At 35.8% G+C, this 13,152-nt stretch overlaps 1 protein-coding gene across 3 annotated transcripts in view; it reads left to right on the top strand.

The window, feature by feature from the left end:
• UVRAG (UV radiation resistance associated) overlaps window positions 1-13,152 on the top strand; it is a 318,149-nt gene that overhangs the window by 157,789 nt on the left and 147,208 nt on the right. The window lies entirely within an intron of this gene.

Raw genomic sequence — 13,152 nt, 5'->3', positions numbered from 1 at the left:
CTGCCAGTAGTATTACACTGAATGAACATGTATTTATTTATTCTTGCTTTTGGCATTTCATTAATTTCTAGTTTGGGACTATTACAGGTAATGTTTCTGTGAATGGTATAGTACATGTTTCTTAAAGAAGTTTTTTAATGCATTTCTTTTAGATATAAACCCAGGAGCAGAATTACATAGTCATAGTATATGCATATCTTCAGCTTTAGTAGGTTGTGTCCAAAAGTTTTCCAAAGTAGTTGTGCCAATTTACCTCTTCTCCATCCAGCAGTGTATCCTCCATCCTTGTCAGTGTTTGGTACTTTCTGTCTTTTGTATTTTAGCCTTCCTGGTGGGTATGTTGTTAGTGTCTCCTTGCAATTTTAATTTTGATTTCCCTGAAGACTAACGAAGTTGAACACTATTTCGTATATTTCTTGCTGATGGGGATACATTCCTTTTCAAGCACCTGTTAAAAGTCTTCTGCTGCTCCCCCCACTTCTGTTGGTTTGAGTAATATTATTTTTTTGATTATATATTATGGGTATGGTTTCTTTGTTTGAAATATGCATTGAAAATATATTCTCCCATCCTGTGGCTTGCTAGTTCACCCTTTTGTGATACCTTTACATGAACACAAGTTCCATTTTATCAGTCTTGTCTTTTTTAGTTAAGGTCTTTTGTGTCTAGTTTAAGAAATATTTGTCTATTTTAATGTCATAAAGATCTTCTGTGTTTTCTTTTAAATGTTTACTCTTGAACTTTTTACATTTATATCTATAATTCATCAGGAATTGATTTTTTTGTGTATGATATAAGGTAAGAGTCAAGACTCACTTTTTATATATAGTCAATTGGCCCAGCACCATTTATTGAAAACCATCCTTTCCCCATCGCACTGCTGTTTCTCTTTTGTCATAAATAAGGTAAACATATACTTGTCTATTAAAAGACCATCTGTTCTGTTTCACTGAACTGTTACTCTATTCTTTTGCCCTTATCTTACTGTTTTAATTTCTCTCATGTTATATTTGGTCTTGCCCTCTGTTAAAGTTCTTCAGCTTAGCTGTTCTTCAAGATCACCTAGGTTATTCTTGTCCTTTTGCGTTTTCATGTGAACTTCTACACAGAAAAGAAACCTTATTAGGATTTTGATTGGGAATACATTTGATATATTTACCAACACAATTGGGGTTAATAGACATCTTTACAGTATTGAGTCTTCCATTCCAAGAAAATGGTATATGCCTTTGTTTGTTAGATCACTTTTACCAAATCTTATTGAAATAAAGTAGTTGTTAGTAAATGGATGTTATCCATGATTCACTGAATTTATCAATATTTCTATTTTTGATGTTTTATGATAACTGTTATAACTATCTTTAACTTTTATTTTCTACTTGTTGCTGATATATGGAAATATGAATGATTTTTTTAAAGTAGTATTGATTTTATTATGTGTGCAAAGAAATGTTCCCTGGAAGTTTTATAGACAAATTAGCAATTCTAATGTTAGGATAACGGCCCTGCAGCTGCAGCTCTCACAGTGATCGATTATTTATTTATTTATTATAAGCTAATTACATTTACAATTAAATTCAATTATACTATAATTAAATTGATTCTATTCTAATTATTTTATGACATAAGATAAGAAAATTACAGAAAGTTTTTTAAACAGCCTTATTGAGATTTAATTCATATACCATGCAGTTCATTTTAAAGTGTATAATTCAGTCTTTTTTGGTTTATTTATAGGGTTATACAACGATCACAGTCTAATTGTCCCTCCTAAAAGAAAATTCATACCCATTAAACAGTTGTTCCAAATTTCCCCTTTCATAAATCCTAAGCAACCACTGATTCATTTTCTGTCTCTATAAATTTGTCTTTTCTGGACAATGTGTAAATGGAATCATACAATATGTGGTCTTTTGTGACTAACGTTTTTCATTTAATGTAACGTTTCAGGGTTCATTCATGTTGTAGCATGTGTCATTACTTCTTTTTTTAAAAATAAAATTCAATTACATGGATATACTATGTTTTATTTATCCATTCATCAGTTGATGAAAATTTGGATTGTTTCCAGTTTTTGCCTATTATGAGTAATGCTTCTTTGAACATTCATATATAAGTTTTTGTAAGGAAGTATGTTTTTATTTCTCTTGAATATGCCTGAGGGTAGAATTGCTAGCTCATGTGCTAACTGTTTAACTTTTTGAGCAATTGCCAGCTGCTTTTCACAGCAGCCGTAACCATTTTACTTTCCCACCAGCAATGTATGAGGGTGCTAGTTTCTCCATGTCCTCACCAATACTTGTTATTTTCTCTCTTTATTATTGTAGCCTTCCTAATGAGTGTGAAGTGGTATCTCATGGTAGTTTTTTTAAAAAATATTTATTTATTTAGGCTGCATCAGGTCTTAGTTGTGGCACGCGGGCTTCTCTCTAGTTGTGGCTCACAGACTCAGTAGTTGTGGCGCATGGGGTCTAGAGTGTGCAGGCTTAGTTGCCCCTCGACACATGGGATCTTAGTTCCACGACCAGGGATCGAACCCGTGTCCCTTGCATTGGAAGGTGGATTCTTAACCACTGGACCACCAGGGAAGTCCCTCACATGGTAGTATTGAATCACATTTCCCTAATGGCTAACGTGCTTATTACAGTTGATTTTTGTATAATAAGTTTTACAGGCATACTTAATTTTATTGCACTTAACTTTTTTGCACTTTGCAGATAATTGCTTTTTTTTTAAATTGAAGGTTTGTGACACTCTTGTGTTGAGAGAGTTTATTGGTACCATTTTTACAATAGCTTTTGCTCACTCATGTCTCTATGTTACATTTTGCTCACTCATGTCTCTATGTTACATTTTGGTAATTCTTGCAATACTTCAAACTTTTACATTATTATTGTATTTGTTATAGTGATCTGTGATCAGTCATCTTTGATGTACAATTGTACTTGTTTTGGGGCACCATGAATCACGCCCATATAAGACAACGAACTTAATCGATAAACGTTATGTGTGTTCTGACTGTTGCACTAACTGGCCATTCCCCTGTCTCTCTCCCACTCCTGGGGCCTCCCTATTCCCTAAGCCACAATAATTTCAAAATTAGGTTAGTTAATAACCCTACAGTGATCTCTGAGTGTTCAAGTGAAAGGAAGTGTCATACGTCTCTCACTTTAAATCAGAAGATACAAATGATTAAGCTTAGTGAGGAAAACATTTTGAAAGCCAAGACAGGCTGAAAGCTAGGCTCTTGAGCCAAGCAGCCAAGTTGTGAATGCAAAGAAAAGTTCCTGAAGGAAATTAAAAGTGCTACTCCATTGAGTACATGGATGATAAAAAAGTGAAATAGCTGTATTGCTAATATGGAGAACGTTTTAAAGGTCTGGTTAGATCAAATCAGCCACAACATTCCCTTAAGCCAAAGCCTAATCCAGAGCAAGGCCCTAACTCTCTTCAATTCTGTGAAGGCTGAGAGAGGTGAAGAAGCTGCAGAAGAAAAGTTTGAAGCTAGCAGAGACTAGCCCGTGAGGTTTAAGGGAAGAGGCGTTCTCAGTAATATAGAAGTGCAAGGTGAAGCAGCAAGTGCTGATGTAGAAGCTGCAACAGGTTATCTAGAAGATCTAGCTAGATGATGAATGAAGGTGGTTACACTAAACAACAGAGCTGCAGTGAAGACAAAACAGCCATATACTGGAAGAAGATGCCATCTAAGATGTTCATGGCTAAAGAAGAGAAGTCAATGCCTGGCTTCAGAGCTTCAAAGGACAGGCTGACTCTGTTGTTAGGGGCTAATGCAGCTGGTGACTTTAAGTCAAAGCCAGTGCTCGTTTACCATTCTCAAAATCCTAGGACCCTTAAGAATTATGCTAAATCTACTCTGCCTGTGCTCTGTAAATGGAAAAAGAAAGCCTGGATAGCAGCACAGACCTCTGTTTACAGCATAGTTTACCGAATATTTTATGCACACTCTTGAGACCTACAGCTTAGGAGAAAAGATTTCTTTCAAAATATCACTGCTCATTGATAGTGTACCTGTCACCCAAGAGCTCTGCAGATGTGGTGGAAATAGTAAGAGAACTAGAATTAGAAGTGGAGCCTGAAGATGTGATTGAAATGCCACAAGCTCATGATAAACTTAAACGGATAAGGAGTTACTTCTTACAGATAAGCAAAGAAAGTGGTTTCTTGAGATGGAAACTACTGGTGAAGATGCTGTGAAGATTGTTGAAACAACAAAGGATTTAGAATACTAAATAAACTTAGTTGATAAAGCAGCAGGGCTTGAGAGAAGATTGACTCCAGTTTTGAAAGGAGTTCTACTGTGGGTAAAATGCTAACAAACAGCAAGCACTGCATGCTACAGAGAAATTGTGAAAGGAAGAGTCAGTCTATGTGGCAGACTTTATTGCTGTCTTGTTTTAAGAAATTGGCCATAGGGCTTCCCTGGTGGCGCAGCGGTTGAGAGTCCGCCTGCTGATGCAGGGGACGCGGATTCGTGCCCCGGTCCGGGAAGATCCCACTTGCCGCGGAGCGGCTGGGCCCGTGAGCCATGGCCGCTGAGCCTGCACGTCCGGAGACTGTGCTCCGCAACGGGAGAGGCCACAACAGTGAGAGGCCCGCGTACCACAAAAAAAAAAAAGAAATTGGCCATAGCCACTCCAACCTTCAGCAACCACCACCCTGATCAATTAGCAGTCATCAACATCAAGGCAAGACCCTCTACCAGCAAAAAGATTATGACTCTCCAAAGACTCAGATGATGGTTAACTTTTTTTTTAGTAACAAAGTATATTTTCATTAAGGTATGCACCTTGTTTTTTTAGACATAATGCTATTGCACACTTAATAGACTACAGAATAGTGTAAACGTAACTTTTATGTGTACTAGAAAACCAAAAAAATCATGTGACTTGCTTTATTACAGTATTTGCTTTGTTGTGGTGGTCTGGAACCAGACCCGTGATATCTGCAAGTTATGTGTGTATATCCAAGGAACTTATTAATTCTGATTGTTGTTAGATTCTTTTGAATTTTATGTGTACAGTCAGTTCACCTGCAAATAATGGCATTTTAATTTATTTCCTAATATTAATGCATTAAGGGACTTCCCTGGCAGTCCAGTGGTTAAGACTCCACACTTCCACTGCAGAGGGGTGGGTTCAGTTCCTGGTCGGGGAACTAAGATCCCACACGCTACACAGCCAAACAAAAGAGAGAAAAATTAATGCCTTAAAAATTTTTTTCTGGCCTGATTGCACTGTCTAGTACATCCATTATAATATTAAATAGAAGTGGTGACAGTGGATATCTTTGTCTCATTTCTAGTCTCAGGGAGAAAGCTTTCAGTGTTTCACTGTTAAGTATGGTGTTTTATTATAAACTTTGTGGTTTTTATTTTGTGGTTTACATTTTTAACATCATTTCCTCATTTTGCCATTTTGTGTTACTATTTTTTAATGAATTTTTAAGAGTTCAGTATGTGAGCATTCATTTCTTTGTCTTTTTATCTTTCTAAAAATCTGTTTACTTGAGGTATAATTTATATACAATAAAATTAATCAATTTTAAATATACAGTTTAATAGGTTTAACTAATATAGTCAGACAAGTAACTGCCACGATGGTGAATGAAAGACATTTCCATCACACTAAAAATTTCCCCTTTCCTCTTTGTAGTCAGTTCATTCCCCTACCTTTTGACCACTGGCAACTACTGATCTGCTTTCTGACATCATTTGCCTTTTATAGAATTTTATGTAAATGGAATCATGTAATATATACTCTTTATATTTGGCTCTTTTTCACTTAGCATAATGATTTTGGGATTTATCCATGTGGTTGCATGTGTCAGGAATGAATTTCTTTTTATTGTTGAGTACTATTGCACTGTGTGTTTGTGGAATACACACACACAATTTGTTTATACATTTATCTGTATACTAGATTTGGTTCCTGTCTTGAGTTATTGTGAACAAAGTTGCTGTAAATATTCGAGTAGAAGCTCTTGTGTGGGCATATTCTCTTGGTTAAATAACTAGGGGTAGGCTTGCTGAATGTATATAGTAAGAGTGTGTTTAACTTTATAAAACTGTTACGTTGTTTGGCATTCCCACTAGCAATGCATGAGAGTTCCATTTACTTCATATCCAAACATTTTTCATTTTAGCCATCCTAGGAGATGTATGGTTGTTTCTCATTGTGGTTTTAATTTGTATTTCTCTGATAACGAATGAGGTTGAACATGTTTTCCTGTGCTTATCTGTTATCTGTATCTTTTCTCTGGTGAAATGTTTAGATCTTTTTTGGCTGCTTTTTAAAATTTTTTCCCTTTGGGAGTGTTTGAGAATATCTTATTATTGATGTCTAAGAGTTCTTTATATACTCTAGATACATGTTATTTATCAGATACATGTTTTACATATTTTTCTCCTTAATAATGTCTTTTGAGTTTATTCATCATTTCTTTTTAGATAAACTTTGTCTTGTAGAAATCTTCGCTTAACTCAAGGACACTTAAGATTTTCTCCTGTTTTCTTCCAGAATTTTTATCATTTTAGTTATTAGATTTATGTCTGTGATTTATTTGGGGTTAACTTTTGTGTGTGGTGTGAAGAGAAGAGTCTCCTGAACACTGTTGGGACTCTCATTTGTCTACCTGCTCTGTATTGTGGCCTAGAAACACTCCCCACCCGGGAAGCTGGAGGAGTATAAGGCTCGCCTTGGTTGTTTCCCTTCTCTCAGAAACCACTGTCCTGGGCTGCCTGTTAGCCAATGCCTGAAGCTGTTGTCGTGTGTAATTTTGTATGATTTCTTAGTTGTTTACAGTGGGAGGGTAAATCTGATGTATGTTATTCCATCATTCAGAAGTAAAAGCCTTTTTCCTGTGCTTTCTCACCTCTGTGCTTGTTACGAGAATATGCTTTTCCCATCTCTACTTGGTTCAGTTATTTTGCTCCTTCAAAAACATACTTAAATATGAGCTCTCTTTAGAGGCTTTTTTCTCCCTCATCCAGAGATTTCTTGCTCCTCCTGTGGACCCATAGTATTTTTTTTAAAATATTTTATTTATTTATTTATTTATGCTTTGCCGGGTCTTAGTTGCATCACGTGGGATCTTTAGTTGCAGCATGCAGACTCTTAGTTGCGGCACGCGTGTGGGATCTAGTTACCCGATCAGGGATCAAACCGAGGCCCCCTGCATTGGGAGTGCAGTCTTACCCACTGGACCACCAGGGAAGTCCCCCCCATAGTATTTTTGATGTTGCTTATTTTACTTATTAGTTGGTTTGGACTTTGAGGGCAGAAACTTTACATTTTTATGTTAGTATCCTTCTTAGTGCCCATCGTAGTGCCTTACGTGGCACACAGCGTGCATGAGCACAGAGTGAGGCTCTGACGGGCTCTCTTCTAGGTAATGTGCATGACATATAGTGCATGAATCTTTTATCCTTAGTTCATCTGCAATGCATCCCTTTTTGGCTACCTATTTGTTTTCAGTGTATTTCAGACAGTTGAGATCGATAGATAAATGACATGTAATGGCAAACAGAAAATCAATTGTGTTGGCAGTGTATTTGGAATGTGAATAAAGTAGGCCATAGTTAACAAGTTTTAAATTTTTACACTGTATGAAATACAGGTTAGACTCAAAGAATAATTTTGTAACTGTGATTTTACTTCATTTCAGTTAATTTTAGAAAAATATAGTTTAAATTTAAAGGGATAGGCTTTGATTCCGAGTGCTTTGATGCATGCCTGGCTTCATTATTCGCCAGCTGTGCAACCTTGTCCAATTACTTGGCTTCATCTCTAAAATAAAGTTAATAATAGTACTTATGACTGTGTTGATATCCTGCTGAGTTTTAACAGGCTCCTAAGTTCTGCTGATGTTGCTGGTCTGTGGAGCACACTTTGTGTAGCAGATATGTGTATGATGATCAGATGAGTTGTAAAATTGAAATGATATTATAAAAATAGGAACAAAATGCTTTCTGTCTTATTCCTGTATCACACCTTGTTGAACTTCTGTACTGTTTAAAATAAAGTCCTTCCTGACTGAAGATGGCCTCCTATGATCCACCTCAATCTGAATGCTTTAGCCATACTCACGTTCTTTTAGAACTAAAAGAAACTTAAATTTGCTTTAGTCTGTCTCACTTGCATTTACGCCTCTGTTAATTGGCGCTTTCTCCAGGAAATCTTCACTGGCTCTCTTCCCTTTGGTGTGTTTCCATAGCACCTGTGCTTTTCCATTATAGCATTGTAGTTGTTAGTTTGTTTCTTCCTCTAGTAAGATCGTGGAGGGTTGGGATAGTGCCTGGGGCATAGTAAGCATTCAATAAATATTTGTTGAAGGAATGAATCATAGTCTAATGTTACGGGCATCACTGCTAAAGGACGAAGACTTCTGTAGCTTCTAGCTTAGTATTCATTTGGGAAAACTGATATTGTCATGAGAAATACTGTAGAAAAAGTGTATATTCTTTGGCAGTGATTGTCAGAACTATCCGTGTTCCAATACAGATTGCATATTAACATTTATACTTGAGAGTCTGGGATAATGCCATTTAAAATCATGACATATTATGAGCAAAGTCCATTTCCATAGAGTCTCTGTTAGAATGACTCCAAATAAATAGATAGCTGTGGTATACATATAAGATCTCTTCTAAGAGGTCTCATCTTCTGTGAAAAGACACATTTCTTTGGTGCTTTGGAAGTACCATCAAGTTTTATAATACTCAGATTGCCTGCTACCTGTAGCATGTATGTCTACATATCTTTTTCAAGACCATAAGTTTTTAAAATGAAAACACTATAGGATTTTAGAGGGGTTGGGGACTTTTGCCTTTTTCTAATAAAAGAAGCAAAAATAATAGCTACAGTATTTCAGTTATCATACTTATAGGTATGATATGAGTTATTTAATTACCACAGTAACTTTATTAGGTAGGTACTATTATTTACATTTACAGTTGAGGAAACTCTAGGTCACAGTCAGGGACAGTAAATACCTTACTGAAGTTCACACAACCAATGACAGGTGATGTGGTTAAAATCTTTCTATTGATTCCAAAACTCAATCACAGTATGATACCACCTTTTTATCAGTAGTGTGATGTGTAAAGTCCATGGAATGTATATTATTCTGGCATATGGTAAAAAGATAGGGAGATACAGTTCTTCAGTTGTGTTCCCAGTTGTGTTTTTCCCTCTTATACTGATAGAGGGAAGTCCCAAGAAGTCTATCACCAGCCTTGAAACAGGTGAACTTCTAAACAGTGACTTCTGTCCCATTTAAAAGCCTGAGGTGTAATAATAATTGCTCATATTTGTAGAATGCTTATTAGTGCCAGGCAGTGTCATGTGTTTTCTATTCTTCATCTCATTTTGTTCTTACTAATTGTCCTATGAATTAAAGGTATTGTTATTTTCTCCCTAGTAATAAAGATATCATATATTATCCAGTTTATAGATGAGGAAACTGAGTTTCAGAGGCCCAAAGCCACATAGCAAGTTATGACAGAGCCTGTGTTCAAAGTTACTGATACCAAACAGTGCTGCGAAGGAAGATGATAGGATTTTGTAAATACCCGTTTTAATTCTGACAGTCCAAGTCAGAATTAGTCAGCACATTCTTGTATCTCCACTTTATCATGGAAAGAAAGGCTGGTAATGCTCAAGTTAAATATGTATTTGCCAGAATGGGTCAGAATTGTTGGCTTTTAACACTGACTTTGTACTTCAGGAGCTTTCATCCCGCTTTTATATATGTTTTTTGAGATGAGTATTATTTTATATTTCTCTGAACTCGTAGAATCATGGGCGGGTTAGGATCTAATGTTGGCACTTTGGGCTCAAATCTAAGCAGGAGAAAGAGTGCTGCTATTGGCTGTACTTTTCTGCCATTGGGAATCTCTATGTACTGCGGTGGTAAGATCTGAGGGGTTGGAAAGAAGGGTTGGCTAGATACAGATAACCATATTTCAGTACCAGTAGATCCTAATCTACTTGTTAGGGACCACTGTTCTTTATAGTGATTCTGCTAGGTTACCAGGGACTCTTTCTTATCTATTAAAAGTTCATTTGTGGTGAACATCATTCTTGTTTGCTTACGTGAATGTACTATTTAATGAATCTTGAGCCAAGCTAAAATATTTTAGAAGCACTTGAGTCACTGATACTGGTGACATGAAGGGGAAGAACGTATTTGTCACTGCGTGTGCAGCTTTGATTTAGTGTGTTGGCTAGCCAATAGTGAAGTGATTGGCTAATAAAAATGTTACTGGTGGCTTCTTACATATCACGATTTCTCTTTGACACTTGGTGCTTATCTGCATACTTGGTTCTCAGCCCAAAAGCTCAGTTAGGATACAGAGTCAGTAATATGTGACATTTTGTCTTTGCTACTGATTTTTCTGAGTGACCATAAAGGAGCTAATTAACTTCTGAATCTTTTTATACATCTGTGTAGTAAGGATAGCAGCTCATAGCAGTGCCATAGGGATTAATTTGTGTAAACATTTGGAAGAAATTAGTACCTATTATATATTTTATACTTTTGTTTATGAGAGTTCATTGCGGCTGAATGATTTATCGCAAAGAGGCAAAAAGATAATTTCTATCCCTGTCTCTGACTTGCTGGGTGGCCACAGAACTCTGAGGGGCCTCGTTACTCCATACCTGTAAGTTTCCCCTTCCCGTTCCCGGAAGGCAGTGGTTCTCAACTTGTGGTCTACAGCAACTTCCAGCTGGGTCACGGGCTGATCTTTTCAGCATTAATGTTTATTAATGTATATATTTTCATTTCCGGCAGATAAATTAGTTATGATGTTTAATAAAAAAAACAGATTTCCCCTCATTAGTGTCTCAAGCCAAATAACCTTCACATTAACTAATTATATATTGGTTTACAGGGTCTTTTGCTCTAACTCAACCCCCAAATCTTTGAAATGAGAAGCAGCACTCTAAATTAATTTGCTTGAAATTTGATTTAGAAAATGGTATGAAACATTGGTCTTAAGGAAATGTGTTTAGTAGAACTGAAACACAGTTAAACATGTTGATAAAATTTAAGAACTCTTCAGTGGTGCCTGGGGAGTGATGTTAACTTTATAAAAGCAGAGTTCCCTAATCTTTGTAGGAAGGAACTACTTTTTAATCCAATTAGTTTCTTGATATTAATGATAACATCTGTGTAGTACTTTATAGTTAGAAAGTGCTTGCACAAAGATGATCATATTTGATCCTTAAAGTATCCCTTAAGCTAAGTATGGCAAATATTGTTATCTTCATTTTATATATGAGATGCTGAGAAGGTAAGTGACTTAGCAAGGTACAAACAGACAGGAGCAAAGTTGGAATGTAGATCTAGACCTTTTGTCTCCAAATTCTGTGCTTTTCTCACTATTCCGTACTATCTAAAACTTTGCAAAATCTGAATCCTACATAAATCCTAGGAAGCAGGTAATTTTTATTGAAATCCTGTAGCATGCCAGATCTTTTTTCACTTATGGTATTATCATTTAATTCTTAAAATAGTACTAAGAGATAATAATTATTACTCCCTTTTTCCAAATGAGGAAAACTGGGGCTTAGAGACATTTCTCAAGGTTGCATAGATAAGTAACAGATCCAGATTCCGATTTTGATTTATTTCATTCCAAAGCCTGTCTTGTTTCTAACTAAACATAATATCGTTGTTGCTTTCTCTGTTATACGTCTAACAGATAAACTGACTGATGGTTTGCTAGTTTTCCATTTTACCTATGGACTTATATGGAGAACTTTGTTCTGCTGTATTCATTTTTATTACAGGATGAGTAAAGTGAATTTTCTCCAAAGATTTCTTTGATTTGGTTGTATCTTAACTAAGAGATCTGGATTAAAGATCTGTCAGTCTCTCAGTTTGTCCTTAGGTAAATCATCCAACTTTTGGGGCTAATTTCCTTTTCAGAGACAAACCAAACAAAATTTTGAGTTATATAGTCAAGATTTCTTATAGCTCTGAGATTCTGGTTATCTTAGGAGATAGGATTGACAGAAAGGATAGGGATCTCTTCACCTTTTTTGGTGAATCTCTTTATTTTTTGAAGTTTTATGCTAATGATAAATTTCCCAGCAATGAAAGAAGAAAAGAAAAAAAAAGAAGATTCTCTGACCCAAATGTATCTATAGATGCCATTTGTTAACTGGAAAGCCTCCATTAGGTGGGAATGACCTATTGGAATTCTCTAATCAGCCATACTCAACTCCTATTTTACAGTCTTCCATCTGTTTGGTAAGCAAGAGCAGAAACTCATTCTGTAAGTGACATTGTGTGTAGAAGAGGTCAGAAGTGTCAGATTTCATTGCTCAGATCTGGGGAGAGAAATTCCTCTTGGTAATTTCAGTGAATAAAAAGTTTTGATCCTTTATTGCCACAATAAGAAATGATTTATATGAAGTTTCCATCAATTATGATCATTATGGTCATTTTGCAATAAATTTGAGTAATTAAGGTGAAATATATATATATATATATGGTTTGTTCTATTTAATTAGCTTCTGCTTGGTCAGTAAATTATTATGCTTATTTGGCCTGCATCTCAGATTAAAGAAGGATCACACAATATATTTAAATTGGTGCTTTCACTTCTATCAAAAGGTTATAGATTTCTATTTGAACTTACAAAGACATTATTAAGCGTTGTGTAACAATTTTCTCCTCATAGGTTCTAAGGTCACAAGTTGAAAAATTAGTTCTCACAGACCTTACAATTCAAGATATATTTATTACAAATGACGGGAAATTTAAATTTTATTCGTCTGTATACATGCTCTGATTTTCCTGGAGCCATCTGACAGGAATTCCTAAACAAATTTCCTTCAAAATTAATATCTGCCTTTCAAAATTTTGGGGACCTAAGGATAATTTTCCCTGGGATTTATTAAAGTTTCTTTACTTGCAGTTGTTGGCCTGTATGCAGCTTGTGAAAGGCAGTAAAAGACAGACAGACAGCTTGGTGGTGGGGCAGGCAAAGGTGGTTTCTAAGTAAACCTCAGATTTTTTTTTCAGAATGATTCATTTTCCATATATTTGTAACGATTTATTTCAGTAATATCTTAATTGGATTGTAAGAAAGTCAAACTGTCATATTTTAATCTCCCCCTCTCC

Source organism: Leucopleurus acutus (genome assembly GCF_964270905.1).
Source record: "Leucopleurus acutus genome assembly, chromosome: 8".
Taxonomy (NCBI): domain Eukaryota; kingdom Metazoa; phylum Chordata; class Mammalia; order Artiodactyla; family Delphinidae; genus Leucopleurus; species Leucopleurus acutus.
This window is presented reverse-complemented; position numbering and strand designations above follow the sequence as displayed.